Source organism: Phocoena phocoena, chromosome 10, assembly GCF_963924675.1.
Source record: "Phocoena phocoena chromosome 10, mPhoPho1.1, whole genome shotgun sequence".
In the NCBI taxonomy this organism is placed as follows: Eukaryota; Metazoa; Chordata; class Mammalia; order Artiodactyla; family Phocoenidae; genus Phocoena; species Phocoena phocoena.
This window is the reverse complement of record NC_089228.1, coordinates 40,813,778-40,821,979: the sequence shown is the minus strand read 5'-3', so window position 1 is coordinate 40,821,979 and position 8,202 is coordinate 40,813,778.

Below are 8,202 nucleotides of genomic sequence, written 5' to 3'. Positions count from 1 at the left end.
GGGCTGGGACGCAGGCCCAAACTTCCCGGAGGAGTCAAGAACGTGGCCTGGGCCAGACCCAGAGCCTTAGAAGTAGGTCAAATGTTGCTGTGCAGCTGGTCCTGGGGACCCCATCTGGGCATGGGCAGGCCCACGGGCTGCAGCTCACCCACCAGGGCACAAGCGTGTACTCACATAGATGTGGACTCACCACTACACGCCCATAAATACAGACCCTACACAGGGCCACTAGTTCCTGCCCAACTGCTCAGATGAGGGGACTGAAGCCCCAAGAGGGGCAGGAGCTGCCCAGCAACTCTGGATAGAGGTGGCACAAGGCAGCCACGAGGACCCAGAGAAGGAGAGGAATTTCTGCACCATCCCACGCCCCTGGAGCCTTGGGTGAAAGTCTGACTCCAAGGAGGACTTCCCAGCAGAGCTGCTCTGCCACCAACAGGATGTGGCCTGCTTCCCGGAGGCACAGCCCCAGGCCTTGAAAGATGGGAAGGAGTGGCCAAGGGGGAGGTAGGAGACTTCATATGCTCTTGTGACCCAGGCCGGTCCTGGCTCCTTTTGTCCTCAGTTTCCCCATCTGTACAATGGCCATGGGTGGGGCAAAGTGATCCTGAGTTCGAAAGACAGTCACTGCCCCTGAGCAGTGATGAGCCCGTCCTCGCCACCCCCATGCCACACACAGACAACTCTGTCCTCAGCAGGCCAAACACACCCCTCAGGCCCCTCCTTCTGCCCACTGTGCTGACGGGGACCAGATGCTCCAACCTTGTGGTTCTGGGGGTGGGGGTGGTAGGGCCCAGCGGGCTGGCAGACAAGCCCTGGGTTTGGCCCAGGGACCTATAATCAGCTCCTGCCCCTCTGATCCCGGCCCAGGACTGACGCTTGGGGCTGTGGTGTTCTGGCCGGCTGTGGCCACGGCCGCTATATTTGGGAGCCCAAATGAGGATGAGGGAGGGGTGGGCAGGCAGGAGCCTCCAGGGACCAGTGTCTCATGGGGGACAGGGTGGGGGACACTGTTGGCCAGGCTTGTTCCCTTATGGAAGGAGGGCACAGCCTTGACTTCAGGGGCCCAATCTGAGGGGCGTGCTCTGCTCTCAGGGGCCTGGCCTGGGGGTCATCATCCCTGCCCTCAGTGGCCGGTCTAAGGAGGTAGACTGAAAGTCTGAGTGCATGAGAAAGGGGAGGGGGGTGCTGACAAGGTGAATGGGAGTGGGAAAAAGGCTCTCAAAGGGCGAGGTATGGGGCAGAGGGGTCTGAGATGCGAGGGATAGGAGGAGGGTGCGCCAACATGCTACGCAAAGGGATGGAGAAAACAAAGGCCGGAAGCCGGGGTCCAAGGGAAGGGAGTGAGGTGCAGCCGTAGCCCTGGCTTCCCGGTTCTGCCTGCTGGTCTAGCTTCTAGAGGGACCCAGCCCATCCCCCAGCATGGCCTGCGGCCTCTCTGAACTGCCCTGGACATTCCCCGCCGTTGGGCCAAACCCTGTACTCTCCCACCAGCAGTTTCCCAAAGAGCAAATATTTATTGTCCTTGGAAGAAAAAAAAGAGTCCCCTTTTAGGATCAGGGTCTGGGAGCTGCTACTGAGGCTTGCAGGGGTTCAGCAGCGGCCTGAGATGACCAGAAACCCCACCTAGAGGCTGAAGGCAGAGGAAGGAGGATGAGCTGGCCTCAGAGGAGAGGGGCCGCGGCTGCCCCAGGCTGCTGGGCGGGGGCTCTGCCCAGATCTCCATCTCTCCAAAATTTCCCCAGAATAGGTCTGAGGGTGTACAGACTCTGTCCCCACGGCATGAGGTATGAACGTGTGTGTGAGCAGGTAGATGTGTGCAGTCTGTGTGTGCTCAGATGCATCACTGTGGGCAGGAGGATGGGAACACATGTGTGATCCTGTGGGCGTGTGTCACACGAGGCTGTGACCCACATGTGTGTAGGAGCACGCCTGGGCGCTCCTGGCTCTGTGTGCGTGTCCATCTGGGAGCTTGTTCATCTGTTGGCATGGGGCGGGGTAGGGGCATGTGGACACAACCTCTGTTGAATGGCCAATTCAGTCAAAAATGCAAGTAAATTTAGCAGAGGAAAAAAACCCTGTCAGTCAGACGAGGAGTCTGAATTGGGTGGTTGTTTGACTGGATGGACCAACTGTCTCAGGCAAACAGTTTGCGCTGGCTGGGAGGAGGAACCAGCTCCCCTGGGCCATCATGGAGAAACTGGAGACGGGAACCCCGACTACGGCAGAGACCGACCGACACGCAGAGACCAAGACAGAGACAGAGGTGGGGACAGATTCAGAAAGAGGGGAGGGAAGGTTGTTGAGGAGGACCAGAGACAAAGGGAGCGCCCAGGGCAAGATGGAGCTTCCCAGAGCCTACAGACAATGCACGTGCACACAGCCCTCTGGCCCCCAGTCCCAGCTGCAAGCCGGGTCGAAAGCAGATTCATTCTTTCCTCTCACTCACCCTCAAGCAGCCCAAGGTGGACCAGAAGGGGGCACCAGACTGGGATGCAGGAAGGGAGGGTGGGATGGGCAGCTATGACAAGGAGACAGTGACAGGAATGAAGGCAGTGCAGGGGACCGGGATGGCAGCGGTGGAAGTGAAGGCAGGAGGTGATGGTAGTGATGACAGCAGAAGAGGGAAAGGTAGCTGGGAGAGCCTCCCTCCCTGTCCCCTTGCAGACCACACCTAGCTGTGGTGGCCCCACAGGCCCAGGGTTGTCCCCAGCCCACCCCACCGAGCACCAGCTGTGTCCTTGCCTCCAGGGGCCACACAAACACCCTCTGTGGCTCAGGGTGTGGAGCTGCATTGCAAATGGCCCAAGCCCCCAGCCAGGAACAGTTAGGGTCAATTGCTGTACCTGCCTGTGTGGCTATTTATATATCTGCCCACCCACCCGGTGTATTCATGTCTAAAGTACAACACACACGTGCACACTCACACACACACACTCACTCACAGGATACCCCAGTCAGGCTAACCCACCCCCGGTGTGTGTCTGCGTCTGTCTGGAGATACCTACTGGTCCCTGGACACCCCTCACGTCACCTGGTCCCTTTCTACCAATACGGGGGCCAACGGGGACCACACTGAAGTGTGTGTGTGCACCCATGCACACACACATACTCACGCACTCACAGTCACTCAGGAACCCCACCCACGGGTGCTTGGACCCAGAGCAGGCACACTCCTAGGCACACATCTTTAAACACAAACCCTCACACTCCATAGATGCCTTTGTGCACACACGCCTTCACACACAGGCGCACATACACACATTGACGTGCCTCTGCATACACATACCCCTAACGCATCACACCTTCAAGCTCACGGTATAGGAAGAGCTCTGGGCGGGAATTAGGAGTGCTGGGAAGGAGGAGAGAGGCCGAGGGCAATAGAAATCAGGGAACCATGGCAGGCCTGCCTGGTGAGGTGTGGGTAGGTGGCAGTGTGAGTGCACGTGTGTGTGTGAGTTTGAACGTGTGTGTCCAGTATTTTGGAACCTTTCCACTGCCTCCTCTCCAAACCCCCTGGAGGGCTATCCCCACCCCGACCCTGCTCACAGAAGGAAATAGAGGCCAGAGCAGAGCAGCTGGGCCTGGGGAGGTCAGCGTCCCCAAGTTTGGGGCTTGCAAGCCTTAGCATCTGTGTTGTTCTTGGAACACCCAGGCCAGATAAGGACTGGGGTCAGAGCTCGGCTCTCGTGGGAAAGGACTCTCTGGAAGGCTCCCGACCCATTCCTTTCCCAGATGTTGGACCCCAGAGCAGGCAGCAGGAGGGCAAAGGGGATGGCTGGGGGACAGGTAGGGCCCCGTCATGCTGGGCTGGAGAACTGGAGGGGGTCCACAGCAGATTCAGATTCACAGATGCCTAGGAACGTGCAGTGACCCCTCAAACCAGCCCAGGGACCTCCAATTGTTGGGCCTGGAGCAGACAGAAAGGGATGATGCCAGACACCCTGCTCTCTGCAAAATCTGGACTTGAGACCCTCTGCTCCAGGGAGCCTCACTAGGTTCTGGAGCCAGGGCTAATGGTCAGAGACTCGGTGTCTGAGAAGTCTGCAGCTTAGCTGGATGGAGAGGCTGTTTTGAGGAAATGGATGGAGTGCTGGGGGACATCAAAGCACCATGTCCCATCCAAAGCAAATCCAGGTGTTGGTCCTGGGATTGGTTATCGGGGCCAGCAGGGGACCCAGTTCTGGTCCTAGTCCCATCACTGACTCCTAGAGACTCTTGCCCTCTGGAGACCTCAGTGTTCACATCTGTACAATGGAGTGGGGTCTTAGGTCAGCTCAGCAGACACACAGTCCCCCCAGCACAGTCAGTTTGGGGCATCTTCAGACCTGAGTCTCCTCCTTCCCCCACTTGCACCAACCTTTGCCCCTGCCCAGGTCTCAGTGCCTCGGAGAAGGCTGGAGCTTCTTTGCTGGAGCTTAGAGCTTAGAGTCAAGTCAACAAGGGAACAATCGGCTGGAATTCCGCATGAATACAGGGCTCATCCAAGGCTACAGATAATCGAGGAGGGACTGGGGGATTCCTGTGTCCCCTGGGATCCTTGCCTGACTGCAAGCCCCACCCCACTGAAGAGGGGCCCTGCCTTCGGGAGTCCTGGTCTGAGGGGATAAGCAGGAACCTCTCTGGTAGGTGTAGCAGGCCCCTCCCCCAGCGCATCCCCCACCTAGCCTGCCTGCAGCTCCCTGCCTGACCTATAATCACTGTAGATGCAGTTTGGGGTCAGGAACCATGAAGAGGAACCATTGACTGCATCAGTCAAGAGCCCTCACCACCTTCACACCCCCGCTGCCTGGCCCTGGGGTACCCCCGAACCCATCATCCCACTGAGAACAGAGGCCACAGGTTCAGATGGGCTGGCCTGGGCTGGAGCACTGTGGTCGGGCCCTCCCTGCAGCCCCAGGCCTCCCAAACTTCAGTCTCCCATCTAGGAGCTGGGCTCCAGTCCTGCCAGCTTGACCCTTGGGCTGCTCCCTGATTTGCTAAGAACTTTCCAATCCATCAGGTTTAATCTCCTAAGGCTCCCTGGAGAAGAACTTTCTAACAATGCATGACAAGAGACTTGTCCAGAGGCCAGAGGAGGTTCCTTCTGAGATCCTGGGATTCCCTCCCTCCTCTTGGGGAAACTGAGGCTCAGAAGAGGAAGGCTGTCTCCATAGCAACTGAGAGATAAGAGGGGCAAGGGGCGGGGAGAGTATTTGAAGTCCAAAGCTCCAGCCACTAATTCTCCCCTCCTGCAGAGACATGGGACAAGATGATGCTTTTTTTTTCTACCATGAAAGATTCAGCAGGACCACAGAGATGACCCAGTCCCTGCCCTCAGGGCTCGCAGTCTGTCAAGACAGAGGCAAGAATCAAGAATCCGAGGTCTTACTCTGCTGGGGGCTCAGAAGCAGATCCAGGAAGACCTAGGAGAAAAGGGGACATTTGAAGGGTATACGAGACCCCCCCACAAGCCAAGAAGGGGAGGGCAAGTCAGACAGTGAGAAGCAGGGGTAGAGACTCACCAGGGTTCAGGCAATGGGAACCCCAGGGCAGTGGTGCCTGCAGGGAAGTGGCTCCCAGAAGTGGAGCCTCCAAGCCTCTGAGCCCAGCCCCGCACACAATAAGTTCTCAAGCGTTTGGGGAGTAAGTGATCTGATCCAGGGGGTCACAGGAAGGTGTCTGAGCAAAGGAGTGGCTCCATCAGGTCTGACCTTCCAGAATACTTTTCTTTCTCTCTCATCTCTCTCCTCTCTCTGCTAGGTCATCACGTCTTTGCCCCCGTCCGCCCCCAAATAGCCCTCTGTGATCATGCTTAAATTGGAAAATATATGTGGAGCACTAAGTGGGAGGGGCGGAGGTGGCCACTCTTCCGTCAGGGACCCAGCTCTGCTCCCTGGGCCAGGAATGGCTTCCAGAGCCGGCTGTGGGGCAAAGGGTGTTGCAGAGGGGCGGTGTATGCTAGTTGGCCTAGAAGTCAGCACTCCTGTTCCCTGCCTCTGTACACCCACACCAGCTCAGGAAGGCAGGGAAGGAAAGGGGCGCAGTGGAGGTGGGGGGAGGCTAAACCACCAGTCTCCCTATGGAGAGAGCATGACTGAGTCCATAGTCGCTGGGGCTTCTGCTTCCCACCTGGGAAACGGGGCCTGAGGCTTTCATTCACTTCTGAGGAGGCAGAGGGGCCCCGGAGATGGAGCAGCGGCCCAGGGCAGGTAGGAGCTGGGTGTGTGACTTTGAGCTGCCTCTTGTCCTTACTGGGCCCAGCTGGTGACCAGTGCCCCCTCCAGCTCCGGGGAAGTCTCTGAGATATGCATAGCCATTCTTCTGTCACCCTGGAACCTCCTCCAAGGTGGCAACTCACCTGTCTCCATCTGGGGCCCTTCAGCCTCTTCCACAGCCTGAGAGGGCCCTGGGTGTTGGGAAGGGCTGGAGACCTGGTCTGGATGAGCTGGGTGACCTCTAGCATGCCATTGCCCCTCTCTGAACATCGTTCTCCCACACAGTTTTATAAACTTCCCCAAAGTACTTCCCCTTCTGGCCAGTTCAGCTACGTCCATGGCGCCTCTGGGCCAGGCTCTGTGCCGGGTGTCGGACAGCCAGGCAGACACAGCCCTGGTCCCAGCCCGAGATGTTCCCAGTGTCATTGCCAGTTCATTGCTTTAGCTCAGCTAGCGTGCCCTGAGGCATTCAGGGTGAGGGGAAACTGAGGCCCAGAGAGATGGCCCAGCAGTCCCCAGATGGCCCAGTCTGAACAAGGACCACCCACATAGACGGTCCCTCCAGGCCAAGCAGGACCCAGTGTCAAGAACTAAGGGTCCCCCACCCAAGGTCTCCCCACCACCGCCCCCAGGCAAGACCCAGTGTCTGAGCTAACCCCCTTCCCACTGCCTCCTCCTTCCTGGCCCCCTCATCCCTTCAAACCGCAGGGCCCATCCGGCCTCTGGAAAGCATGCCCAGGACCTCGGTGATATTTTGAGTTTAAGAAAACTTTGCAGTCGGCAGGAGCTCTTAAAGGTTATAAATAGCAGCAGCAGGAGCCCATGCCGGGAGAGGCGGAAACACGTGTCAAACACACATGGGAGGTGGTATTCCAAGGCACAGACCCCCTCCTCGCCACCACTAGGGACTCACCAGGCTTCAGTGGATTTTACAGCCACTGGAGTGGGAAGTCACACCCCACCTGGAAGGTGTCTGGGAAAGGAGGCTCTGCTCTTGCCCCCAGCCAGGGTCCCTGAGCCGTTGGCCAGGTCACCCCGGGGAACTTGGGGGCGCTGCTGAAAGGGGTCTGGGGTGGGAGGTCTTGCTCCTACCCTCTCCCTCTCTGCCCAACACGGGAACCCCGGGGGCTGAGAGGAGTTTCGGATTGTGTCCCCTCTAACCCCGGTCAGCATAAGCCCGGGGTGAAAAAGGGATTATTCCAAGGTCACACAGGAGCTGGGTAGGAGTCAGACCCCCAACCCACAGTTCTTTTCACCAAATGCTGCTGCTGCAACCCTTCCATTTTGGGGGACCACAGGACAACACCTTACCCCACCTGTTAAGTACAGCTGGAGGACTGTGTGGAGAGGCCCCTGATGTGAGTCATCCCCTCCTGATCTGGGGGTGAGCAGACCCTAGGGCCTCATCTCTCAACAGCCCATCCAGTCCCCACGTTTCCACTTCTGATGAAGATCTGCCTTTGAACAGATGAGGAAGGGAGCGCTGGAGCGGGCAAGGGATTCCCCCACCCCAGAGGGCTGCACACCCATGCCCACCTTGCCAGGGTGTGGCTTGTGGACAACCCCAGGCCAGGTGTAGGGTCTTCACAAGGAATTCAGCTCTGGTTTGGGCCACTGCAGTCTCAGGTTTGCCTTGAAGGCCATACGCTTTGAGGACGTGCTCTCAGGAGCCTGGTCTGAGGGAACACAGCCATGAAGACTCCTTTAATTTTCCCCACTGCTCCACAGTATGCATAGGCAGGAACCGTTACTCCAATGCAGAGACTGGGAAGCCAAGGCGTGTCTGAGTTCCCCGTGGCCATCCCCAGTTCTGCCTCACTTGTGCCCCACCTGCTGCCCCTGGCCCCCCGCAGGTCTGGGGGCAGCAGCCAGGCCTGGCGTCCAGGCGCTCTGAACCTCAGGGAGCCCCGAAGGGTTTATGGGGCTCCTAATGAATGGGCCTGTTGAGCTCAGAGGGGGCCGGGCCCGAGTAAACATGACTGGGTCTGAGCTGCCATTCTCCCCCTGC